The sequence below is a fragment of the Myotis daubentonii genome, chromosome 3 (assembly GCF_963259705.1).
Source record: "Myotis daubentonii chromosome 3, mMyoDau2.1, whole genome shotgun sequence".
NCBI lineage: Eukaryota > Metazoa > Chordata > Mammalia > Chiroptera > Vespertilionidae > Myotis > Myotis daubentonii.
The window spans coordinates 39,696,142-39,708,293 of NC_081842.1; the positions used below are offsets into that span (position 1 = coordinate 39,696,142).

The window sequence follows — 12,152 nt, forward strand, 5'->3', positions numbered from 1 at the left end:
GTATAAACTTGCCAGATGTAACATTTGTATGAAGATGAATGAGGATACTAAGATTTGGATCAGTAATCGGGCAAGGAAGTTCCAGTGATGAAAGAGAGCCATGGGATACAGAAAAGGAAGTGGCCTAATTGACACTCATCCTTTCTCCACAGGTCTAATGGGAAACTCACATTATGCTATCATTTTAACTCCCTAAATGAGTTTTTAACAGGCATCTGGTGAATGATTGATGCAAGATTATGTGTAAAGAGAGATTGTAAATAATACTTGGTGGTGGTGGTGGTGTCAAGCATGGGAAATTTGCAGTTACTAAAGTCTGTGAAAGACCGATTAGAGAGGCTGAAGTTGGGGAACACCTAAATACTAGGCACTTTTTCTTTCCTTAGAGATAATAGAAAAATACCAGAGCAAGGTACTCAAATTTTCACAGAAGCAGTAAAGTACAACTCACCTGAACTTTGGCTACCAATTTCTCCAGCTTGCTTTTCACACAGCCTCTAGTAACTGAATGACTAATTAAGAGTTATGGATTTTTGCACTAGGTTTTCAGCTCAAAGTCTAAGGGAATATAATAAACCATTCCCAGGTAAACAAGGGATAGAATCTTATTAATGAAATTCAATGGCAAAGAGTCCTTCAGTTAGATTGACAGAAGAAGTAAAAAATCCATCCAGGAAAAATCATTATGGTATCATACTTATTTATTTCATTAGCAGTAGAAGATAATGAAACAAAGTTTTTGAGGAAAATCAATGTTAGTCTCAAGAAAGGGGTTCAAGGCTTCTCTTCATCACTTCTTCCACTTGAGGAAAGAGGAAAATTGATCCTAGATCCCACAGCATCATGTAGCCTAGGCTTGCTACTGAGAAAGTCCTGTGTCATAAAAGTTAAAAGATAATTGCAAGTGGATACGTCTCTCTCTTCTGTATTTCCCTTCCATAATGCTGACATGGTAAGGTCCAAAAACCTTGACTCAGCATTATGGAAGGAGAATAATCCCAGCTCAGCATTCGGGATTAAGGAAAAATCACCATCTATCTTTGTTTACATTGCACCTGGTATGTGTGTATTCTATCAACCTGGAGAGAAGAAATAGGACCTATCTTAGCCTGATTTTGTCAAAAGCTACTTAAGCCCAATTTGCTTACAGCCTAGCAATAGTTCACATGGGCCTTTCCAGGCCAACAGAGTTCTCTACACTGGTCTGTAAAAACAGTGTTAATAGGAGGTGACTAGGAATGACTTACGCAAGAGAAAACCACACATAGTAAACTACAAGCCCACTGAACTTTGGGACCAGATTAGAGACAAAGCTGGGACGAAGTAACGAGCCCTAAATGGGGTCCATGGAAGCAGGGGACTAATGTCAGGCTTCCTGGTTAAAGCCGGGGCTGTGTGAGAGTGCTATCATCCATGAAAGAAAGTTGTAAAAAATGTCCCAGATTACGGATTGTATAGAACCATGGCTTACTCCTGAGAGGCAGGAATAAGCAGACACGGAGTCTAGTCAACTGGCAGAGCCATTCACTGCATGTCATCAGGCACTTGAAAGGGGACCTGGGGAGAAGGTGGAGTTTGAGACAAGTATAAGACTGTTAGGCAAGGAGGAATGTGCACAGAGGTAAAAAACCAAATTCCCAAGGAAGATAAGAGTTCAAATAAAAAATTCAAACACACTAAGAAAAAGAATACTAAGAAAACCAATAACATTAAAAATGAGAAAGTGAATTTACTTCTGGTTAACTTTGGATTAATTGACCTGCAAGTTAATCCTAAAGATAAAAAATATGAATATTGGAATAAGAAAATAAATACTTGGGTAAATTGTAAACTGGAAAAAGTCAAAGGGAGAATTAGCACATTGAAGTATAGCACAGGAATTCAACCAAATCAGAAAGATAAAATTTAAAAGACTTTGAAGATAAATTGAGATATTCCAATTAAATTTAATAAAAATTCAAAAAGAAGGATAGAACTTATAGTAGAAAGAAATGTTCAAAAATACGGTGGTTAAGAATATTCTAAAATTAAAACAACACATTAGCCTCATTTGAAAATCTCCACTCTATTACTTTCCTGGAACTGCTGTAACAAAGCACCACAGACTGGGTGGTTTAAAATAATAAAAAATTATTATTTCACAGTTCTGGAGTTTACAAGTCCAAAATCAAGGAATTGGGAGGATTAGTTCCTTCTAAGGGCTATGAGAGAGAGTTTGTTACCTGCCTCTCTCCTATTTCTGGTAATTTGCTGACAATTTTGGCAAATGTATCACCCTAGTTTTAGCCTTGATCTTCACATGGAATTCCTCCATCTCTCTGTCTCTTCTATGTATGTCCACCTCTATGTCCAAATTTCCTCATTTTATAAGGACACCTGCCATGTCATATTGAATTAAAGCCTATCCCAGTGACTTCATTTTAACTTGATTGCCTCTGTAAGGATCCTGTTTCCAAATAATGTCACATTCTGAGGTACTGGGGTTAGGACTAACATATCTTTTTTAGCACACACAAGTCAGATCATAACTCTTCCAAATACTAAACAGGAAAAATAAATTGAAACTTCAGAAAATCAAAGAGCAAGATAATCAGAAAGAAGAGGTAAATTGGTAGTAAAATTCTCAATAACAGCAAAAATTGTCAGAAGACAAGGTAAGAATGTCTTCAAGGAATGGAGGGAAATAACTGTTAAGCCAGCATTTTATACCCAATTGAAGTATCCTTCTAGAGTAAGGACTAAATAAATAATAGTCTTTCAACAAGGAAGTTCTAGAAAGTTTACCACTCATAGATTCTCACATAAAAACCTACTAAAATTGAACCTAAAGGGAATGAGTAGGATGCAAGAACCTAAAGTGAATTCAGAAATTGGTAACATATATGTGAACAGCAATTAACTACTAAATATTAAAAATATACCATTTTTTAAACATGTGGGTACTTTTAAAATGGGACAAAAACTCTAGTTAATAAGATAAAAAAACATTGAAAGAATGAGAGTAAAATGTACTAAGGACATCTTCTTTGAGAGAGTAAAAAAACTTGAATAAGTTTAGGTTTTGCTGGTGGAATTTATAGATAAGTATAAAAGGTGGGGTAAAAGTAGGTTTATAGTTGTTCACATGGAAAATATTATAATAGTTAATAAATAATAACACAAGAATAAACTGTTTCACAAACTTACAACTGTAAACCTACTTTTGCCCCACCCTGTATATGGCAGATATCTATCAGAAAACACAGGCAAAAAGAAAAATGAGGAAATTATAATAAATAATACCAAACAAAGCTTATTCATAGGCAGTAAAAGTGACACAAAATTAATGTCACAAACATTACAAATTTACAAATCAGGAGGGAAAAAGTGAGAACCGCAATGAAAAATAAATCAATAGCCCATTTAAAAAATGGACAATAGTTACATAAACCTGATTAACAGAAGAAATACAAATGGTCAAGAAACATGAAACTATATCTAACTGCATTAATAGTCAGGTCAGTACAACTAATAAGTTACAAAATATATTTTGGCTTTTGGATTAGTTCAGATTAAAAATTAGTACAGATAAAATTCATTATTAATGAAGATGTAAGGAAATAATCACTCTCATGTTTTCATGATGGGAGTTAACTAGGTAGTTCTTTTTGTAAGAAATCTGGTGCATTTATCTAATTGTAAATTGAACAAGTTATTTGACATAGGGTATAATCCTAATTTTAAAAATTTAACCTAAGGAGATAATTACAAAGGAGTTCTTCACATTGTTAAATACCACCTTGAGAAATCAATAGGACAAAGTAATCATTTTGAAGATGATAAGGCAGAGTAGTATACAACAGGAATGCTCTTGGGCATACTTCATTGTTCCATTTAACTTTTATCCCAATGATTTTAAATCACTTTTGCCACCGCACTACAGAATACAGAAACATAATATTTTTCTTTTTAATTCAGAACATGATTTTATTATCATAAATTAGGAATGGCCTTAATAAACAACAGGCAACCAGACATATTACCTAATTATTACCAGAAGAAACAGTTGCTCCCAAGCCAAAGCCATTCTTCTTGGCAGACATCCTCCATTACATCAACTGATTAAGATACCTGCAGTTAATTTATTTTGAAGGATTTCATTATATCATTTAATTTTATGACTATGGCTTTTACACCTCCCCTGAAAAAAATGCCTAGACTTTACTAAAGTCATTGAGCCCTGTTTTGTGGTGAAGCCACAAATGCAGATGTCTGCAGATGCTCAGAGGTAAAGTAATTGAGTAGAATGGTCTGATGGGAAATGTAGTCAGCTGGGGAGATTCTTTGGAGATAATTTCAGTTTTTTAGCAGTTAGGCACTTTGGCAGACAGTCTTTCCAATTACTTCACTCAATGAATGGGTCTAGTCTTTGGGGGCTCCTATGACAGTAGAGTGTGAAAGTTGGGACATTCAATTTAATCCTCTACACACCAAGTCTCGCCATTTCCATGAAAACAAGTACCTTTTTCAGAAATGCTATATCAACTTGTTCAGAAATGCTCTATAAACTGAGATTGGTTTGCAATCTTTTGGGGCCTCTCTCTTAGTTATTTCCCATAGAATTAGTACTGTAATGGATGTGCCCTAGCCTCTATGTAATATTTATAAATTTTATTGATTAGCCCAGAAAAATACTTCCCTCAACAGGATCTGGTCCAGCCTGTGTGGTATGTTCCACAATCACCTTCTTCAAGAATCAACAATGTTTAGTACAAGGATCTCCATTTACTATCATCACATTTCCAGTAATTAAAGAGTATTTTTGACTGAATTGATGGAGAAAGATAAAACCGAGTCTACTCTAGTTCACAGGTGCTAATTTGTGGTACAGATTAGGACTATATCAGAATTGAAATAGTCCTAGAAGATATTCTGAACAACAACAACAACAACAACAAAATAAACAAATTTCTTTGGAATTAAGCAAAACTGAATAAATCAGTTTCTCTGATCCCAAGCTGTTTCTTCTTCCATTTTCCCTATTCCAATGAATAGTACTATCTATCCAGTTTTTTAAGCCCAAAACACAAGCATGTCTTTGATTCTTATTCCTTCCCAATTACCTCTCTTCTAACAACTCACTGTGTCCTGTCAATTTTATCTTCTCAATTGACTCCAATTCATCTATTGCCTTTTCTATACAGCATTTTAAAACACCCCCATTTTTTCTTCTTCAGACTATTCTTGTCTCCTGTGATTTGCTTTTGACACGGCAGCGAAGGTGACCTTCCCAAGAAGCACACCTGATCCTTTCACTTCCTAAATCTTTTCAGTTGTCTTCAGGTAAAGACCCCGTGGCTTAACATGGAGCTTATAAGGCTTATAAGGTCCTTTAGGATGATGCCTGCTTACCTTGCAATCTCATTTCTTACTACTCCCCTGAGGAATATTTTGAACTATATTCAGTTTTTGGGATAATGCCTTTCTCTTTCCCTAATCTTTGGCTCTTTCAACAAATCTCCCCTCTGGAATCCTTTTCCATTTGCTCTTCACCTGGCTAATTTGTGAGAACATTTCATGTCTTATTGGGATATTACTTTGTGTAGAATTACTTCTCTGATCCTCGATTCTGATTAGATGCCCCTTTTGTTGAACTACTAACCCCACAGTATTCATTCATTCATTCATTCATTCAGGACGTAAATTTTAGGTTAATCCTCACCCGAGGATATTTTTCCATTGATTTTTAGAGAGTGGAAGGGGGGAGAGAGAGAGAGAGAGAGAGAGAGAGAGAGAGAGAGAGAGAGAGAGGTGGATGTGAGAAAGACACATTAGTTGGCTGCCTCCCGCATGCTCCCCACTGGAGCTGGGGACCGAGCCTGCAACTGAGGTATGTGCCCTTGACCGGAATCGAGCTCGGGACCCTTTAGTCTGTGGGCCGACGCTCTATCCATTGAACCAAAATGGTGAGGGCACCCCACACTATTTATTATACCAAATTGTAATTATCTGTTTACTTATTTATCTGCCAAACCCCAGTGCACTAGATGATACATTTCTGAAGCCTAAAATCATCTTTCTTTTATTTGTCTAGCACTTAGCATCATGCCAGGAAAAATATCCACTAAATGCTAAAAATTCACTGACTGATTGACTGACTGAATAAATGAATGAAGGGACTGGAATAGATCTTGGCTAGGGATATTTACCAAGGAGTTCAGTCTATCTAGAACCACACTATGCCAAACTGGATCTGTCATGGGCTAATACTAATATCAATAATCTTTTATGTATATTAAGAATATGAGAATATTTTCAGCATTCAGAATTGTTAAATATATTTGAACTAATAATAACTAACAAATAAGAATGGTAGAGTTCCTTTTATTAAACAGACTAGGGGCCCGGTGCACGAAATTCGTGCACTGGGTGTGTGTGTGTGGGGGGGGGGGGAGTGTCCCTCAGCCCAGCCTGCCCCCTCTCACATACTGGGAGCCCTCAGGCGTTGACCCCCATCACCCTCCAATCGCAGGATCGGCCCCTTGCCCAGGCCTGACGCCTCCACCAGAAGTGTCAGGCTTGGACAGGGGACCCCCATTTCCCCCCGATCACTGGCTCTGGCCCCCGCCCAGGCCTGAGGCCTCTGGCCCAGGAATCATGCCTGGGCAGGGGACCCCCATCTCCCTCTGATCGCTTGCTCCACCCCTCGCCCAAGCCTGACGCCTCTGACCCAGGCTTCAGGCCTGGGCAAGGGGACCATCGTATCCCCCCAATCCTGGGCTCAGCCCCCCGCCAGGCCTGATGCCTCGGCCAGAGGAGTTGACCCTCATCACCCTCCGATCACCAATCACCGGATCGGCCCCTTGACCAGGCCTGAGGCCTCTAGCAGAGGTGTCAGGCCTGGGCGGGGACCCCCAGCTCCCCGTGGTTGCAGGCTCCGCCCCTGCCCAGGCCTAACACCTCTGGCCTAGGCATCCGGCCTGGGCAGCGGGGACTCTCAGCTGCAGCGGCCCCGCGATCGTGGGCTCCGCTTTAGGCCCAGGCAAGGGACCCCTAGCTCCTGGGACTGCCAGCTTCGACCGACCGTGCCCAGCTCCCATCGCTGGCTCCACCCCTACTTCCTGCTATCACTGGCCAGGGCGGCAAAGGCACCTGATTCTCTGATAATGGCTGGGGGGCAGGGCAAAGGCGGCCCCAGGGCCGCCTTTGCCCTGCCCCCCAGCTCTTAGCTCCTCCCTGGGTTTCCGATCACTGTCAGTGGCAGGGGGCTTCTTCCTGCTTTCCCTTTTGCCTCCCTGCATTTTGCCTACATATGCAAATTAACCGCCATCTTGTTGGCAGTTAACTGCCAATCTTAGTTGGCAGTTAACTGCCAATCTTAGTTGGCAGTTAATTTGCATATAGCCCTGATTAGCCAATGAAAAGGGTATCGTCGTACGCCAATTACCATTTTTCTCTTTTATTAGATAGGATGCCATTTATATTGTATGAACACATATTGAGTGTCAGCAATGTGTGAACCTCTAAGCAGAATGTTGCGTTAGATGAACTTTGTGCTTGGGAACCGAATTTGACAGACAATGTGAAAACACAGTACAAGCCTGGATCATGCTCACAGGAGGAGGAGCAATAAGATTATTCAGTTTGCCTGTAAGTTTTTCCTCAAAGGATGCTAAATTTATTATCTTAGAGATGAATGTTTAGGAATTTGTTTCACTTAGAATTAAGGGGGTTACTAGCCTAGGCCCAGGTGTCAGATACATCTAAGTTCAATATTGGCTCTTCCATTTACCACGTAGAAGAGATCTTTAATGAAGCTGAATCACAGTTTTCAAGTATTAATGGGCTAGTAATAACACTATCTGTCTCTGTAATGGTTAATTTCATGTCCACTTGACTGGGCTACGGGATGCTCAGATAGTTGATCATCATTTCTGGGTATGTCTCTGGATGAGATTAGTATTTGAATAGGTAAAATGAGTAAAGCAGATTGTCCTCTCCAATATGGGCATCATACAATCCTTTAAAGGCTGGCCTACATAGAACAAAAAAGAGGAGGGAGGGCTAATCATATTCCCTTTCCTTGACTTGGATGTCCATATTCTCCTGCCCTTGGACATTGGATCTCCTGGTTCTCAGACTTTTAAATTCTTGGACTTATTCCAGCAGCCCTCCATGTTCTCAGGCTTTTGACCTTGTATTCAATTGTACTACCAGCTTTCCTGGTTCTCCAGTTTAGAAGTGGCATAACATAGGACATCTCCACTTCCATAAGCATGTGAGGAAATTCTCATAATTGATCTACTATATGTATCCTATTGGTTCCGTTTCTCTAGAGAACCCTGACAAAGAGTCTCAGAGACTTATTATTGCAAAGATTAAATAACATTAAATATATACAATTCTTGGCATAGTACCTGGTACACAGAAAGCATTCAGTAAATGTTAGATATTAAAAGTCTTTATTCTAACCCCATCATTTTACATGTAATGAAACCAAGGCACCAAAGATGTTAAGTAAAATCTGGTCTCACAGCTAGTTAGTAAAAGGCAGAGGACTAGCACTAAGATCTTCTTATTCTTCATTCTCTCCTCTATACCTGATTCCCTTCACTTGACTGTTTGAATATAGTACATTAGTGCAAATTGAGGAGGCATAGTGTCTCATGGTGAGGATGTTCTTATGAGTATTGTTTAATTTCTGGTCACTCTGTCCATATTCTCTGTTAGTTATGAGCAATAGTAAAGAGAAAAGAACATGGAGATTTATGTAAGCAAAGAAAATGCCATGATCTCAAGAAAAACTGATGAGGTTAGAAAGAATATTAACTATGTAGATTTATTCTTTTGTGCTGTGAGTAGAGTGCCAAGGTGACAAGTATGTATTTTATTAAGTATAATACCAAGGCAGTAAATAAATATTTGATAGCAAGAATGACCTCACTATAGGTAAAGTATGTGACAAAATAGAGAGGGAGCAAATTGAGGATCAAAAAGAGCATTCCATATCCATTAATTGTATCAGCTTAGTAGAGCTGCATAAAAACTCAAATATTTATTTTTTAATTTTCTTAGTATAAGTTGCTCTAAAGTATAAGTTTTGAATATGCAAATATCCTAATCTATATATATAAAAGCCTAAGCGACCATTATGACTGAATGATCAGAACAAATGAATGACTCAAATGACTAAAACGACTGGTTGACCAGTCGCTATGACACACACTGACCACCAGGGGAAAGATGTTCAATGCAGGAGCTGTCCCCTGGTGGTCAGAGTGCTCCCACAGCCAACCTCCCAAGGTCAGCCAACCTCTCCCAGTCCCTCCCCCTGGCAGGCAAACCTCCCGTGGTCCCTCCCCACATCCGGCAGGCCCTGGCTGGCAGCTGGCAGGCCCTGATCAAGACTAGGCAAGATGGCCCAATAAGCCCTGATTGCCAGCCAGGCCTAGGGACCCCACCCATGCACGAATTTTGTGCACCAGGCTCCTAGTATGTTAATAAGTATTTGGATCTAATGAATGGGACACATGATGGATGGATGAGTCTGTATAAGAGGTTGCTAGGATAATTAGCAAAGCATACTTTTAAAATAATAGTTCCTGATTCTGCCAAGGTTTATTCACTTATTCATTTTTCCAAAATTTATTTAATTGATAAGAACAGATACTACGCTTGACTTAGCCAAAAGGCTGAGAGATGATAGACTTTTGCATCCATCCATGACTAAGACATTCATTTTGGACTTATTCTGACATAAACAATTATAAAACTGGGAAAAATGAATGAGGAACTGGTAAACAGATAGTACAGGACAGCGATTCTTGAGAGAAGGAAAACACACGTAATGTGCTCCAGCTTCACCCTGCCTTCTGCCCTGAGGCATTTTCCTGACTGTGGTGCAGGTAGATGGAACCCAGCACAAAACAGGTTTGCCTCTGATGAGGCAGAGATCAGTTTAGGTCTGCAGAAATGTTTGAAATTTGTGTAGCAGAGACTGAGAACAAGGGAGCTGACCATATGGAGAGTGCTCAGAAATCTGCATGTGGGTTTTGCTCAAGTCTTTGAACAAGGGCTAGTCTTGTACTGGGTAAAAGCCCTCAAGGGCCGACACAGAGCAACTTGTACAAAGAGTTGAGAAATAAACTGATGCGAGAGCCCCAACTGTTTTGGCTCACTGGATAAAGCATTGGACTGCGGACTGGAAGGTTCCTAGTTCGATTCCAGTCAAGGGCACATGCTCAGGTTGCAGGCTCAATCCCCAGTGGGGGGCGTGCAAGAGGCAGCTGATCAATGACACTCTCTCACTGATGTTTCTATCTCTCTCTCTCCCTCTCCCTTCCTCTCTGAAATCAATAAAAATATATTTCAAAAAAAAAAAAAAAAAAACAACAAACTGATGCGAGAGAGGATACAGAGTGCTGGGAGATGGAAGTCACTCTATCCAAAGTGGAAAGAACTTATTGTCTACTGCAAAAATCCGGTGGAAATCCATTGGCATACTTTAGAAGAAAAAGACCACACCATACATTAAGTGTTATGCACTGGCACTAGAGATATAATCAAAATAGATTCATCTTAACAGCATATATCAATCGAAATTATCCAAACTAAAGCAGAGAGTATAAGAGATTTAAAAAAATGTACAGAGACCCAGTAACTTGTGGAACAATATCAATTGATCTAACACATATATAATAGGAGTCTCAGTGGGAAAGGAGATGGAGAATGGAACAAAAATATATTTTAAGAAGTAATGGCCAAAATTCTTATAAATTTGTTAAAAAAAAATCAACCTAGGGATCCAGTTAGTTCAGTGAATCACAAGTAAGAGAAATGCCAAGAAAGCCACACTAGGCACATAATTGTCAACTGCTAAAAATCAAATTTAAAGGAAAAAAATCCTGCAACTAGAGGTCAAAAGACACACTTATGTGTGGGAACAAAGATGAGAATAATACCTAATTTCTTATCAGAAATTAATAAAGACCAAAAAAACAACAATACGATAGCTTCAAATAATTAAACAACAATAACAACAATATTTCAACCAGAAATCTATATACAGTAAAAAATGAAAGAATATTTTGGTACAAGTTTTGTGCTAAACAAAATGCTAAAGAAATTTTTTTCAGGTGGACTCAACAACATAAAATGGGAACCAGAATCTACGGAAAGGAATGAAGAGCATTGGAAATGATAACTACTTAGGTAAATGTAAGAAACAAACAACAACAAGAACAACAAATGACCTTTCCATTTCTTAATTTCTTTAAAACAACAACTGCTTGTTTAAGATCAAAATATCACATTACCTGTAGAATCTACACTAATAAAAGAGAAAAATGGTAATTGGCGTACGACGATACCCTTTTCATTGGCTAATCAGGGCTATATGCAAATTAACTGCCAACTAAGATTGGCAGTTAACTGCCAACTAAGATTGGCAGTTAACTGCCAACAAGATGGCAGTTAATTTGCATATGTAGGCAAAATGCAGGGAGGCAAAAGGGAAAGTAGGAAGAAGCCCCCTGCCACTGACAGTGATCAGAAACCCAGGGGGGAGCTAAGAACTGGGGGGCAGGGCAAAGGCGGCCCTGGGGCCGCCTTTGCCCTGCCCCCCAGCCATGATCGGAGAATCAGGCACCTTTTCCACCCTGGCCAGTGATAGCAGGAAGTAGGGGTGGAGCCAGCGATGGGAGCTGGGCACGGTCGGTCGAAGCTGGCAGTCCCAGGAGCTAGGGGCCCCTTGCCTGGGCCTAAAGTGGAGCCCACGATCACGGGGCTGCTGCAGCTGTGGGTCCCCGCTGCCCGGGCCGAATGCCTCAGCCAGAGGCATCCTGCAGGGGCAGGGGCGGAGCCCGTGTGATCGCAGCGTCCCCCGCTGCCACTGCAGGTCCCCCCTGCCTGGGCCAGACGCCTAGGCCAGAGGCATCAGGCCTGGGCTGGGGGCAGAACCAGTGATGGGGGGAAATGAGGGTCCCCTGCCCAGGCCTGACGCCTCTGTCAGAGGCGTCAGGCCTGGGCAAGGGGCTGATCCTGTGATTGGAGGGTGATGGGGGTCAACGCCTGAGGGTTCCCAGTATGTGAGAGGGGGCAGGCTGGGCTGAGGGACACTCCCCCCTGCCCCACACCCAGTGCACGAATTTCGTGCACCGGGCCCCTAGTATATA

General features: G+C 40.5%; 1 protein-coding gene and 1 pseudogene across 1 annotated transcript in view; both read right to left on the reverse strand.

The window, feature by feature from the left end:
- The window catches only part of PEX5L (peroxisomal biogenesis factor 5 like), a 334,455-nt gene that overhangs the window by 269,684 nt on the left and 52,619 nt on the right, over positions 1–12,152 (reverse strand). The window lies entirely within an intron of this gene.
- LOC132231969 (U2 spliceosomal RNA) lies at positions 9,532–9,683 on the reverse strand (annotated as a pseudogene).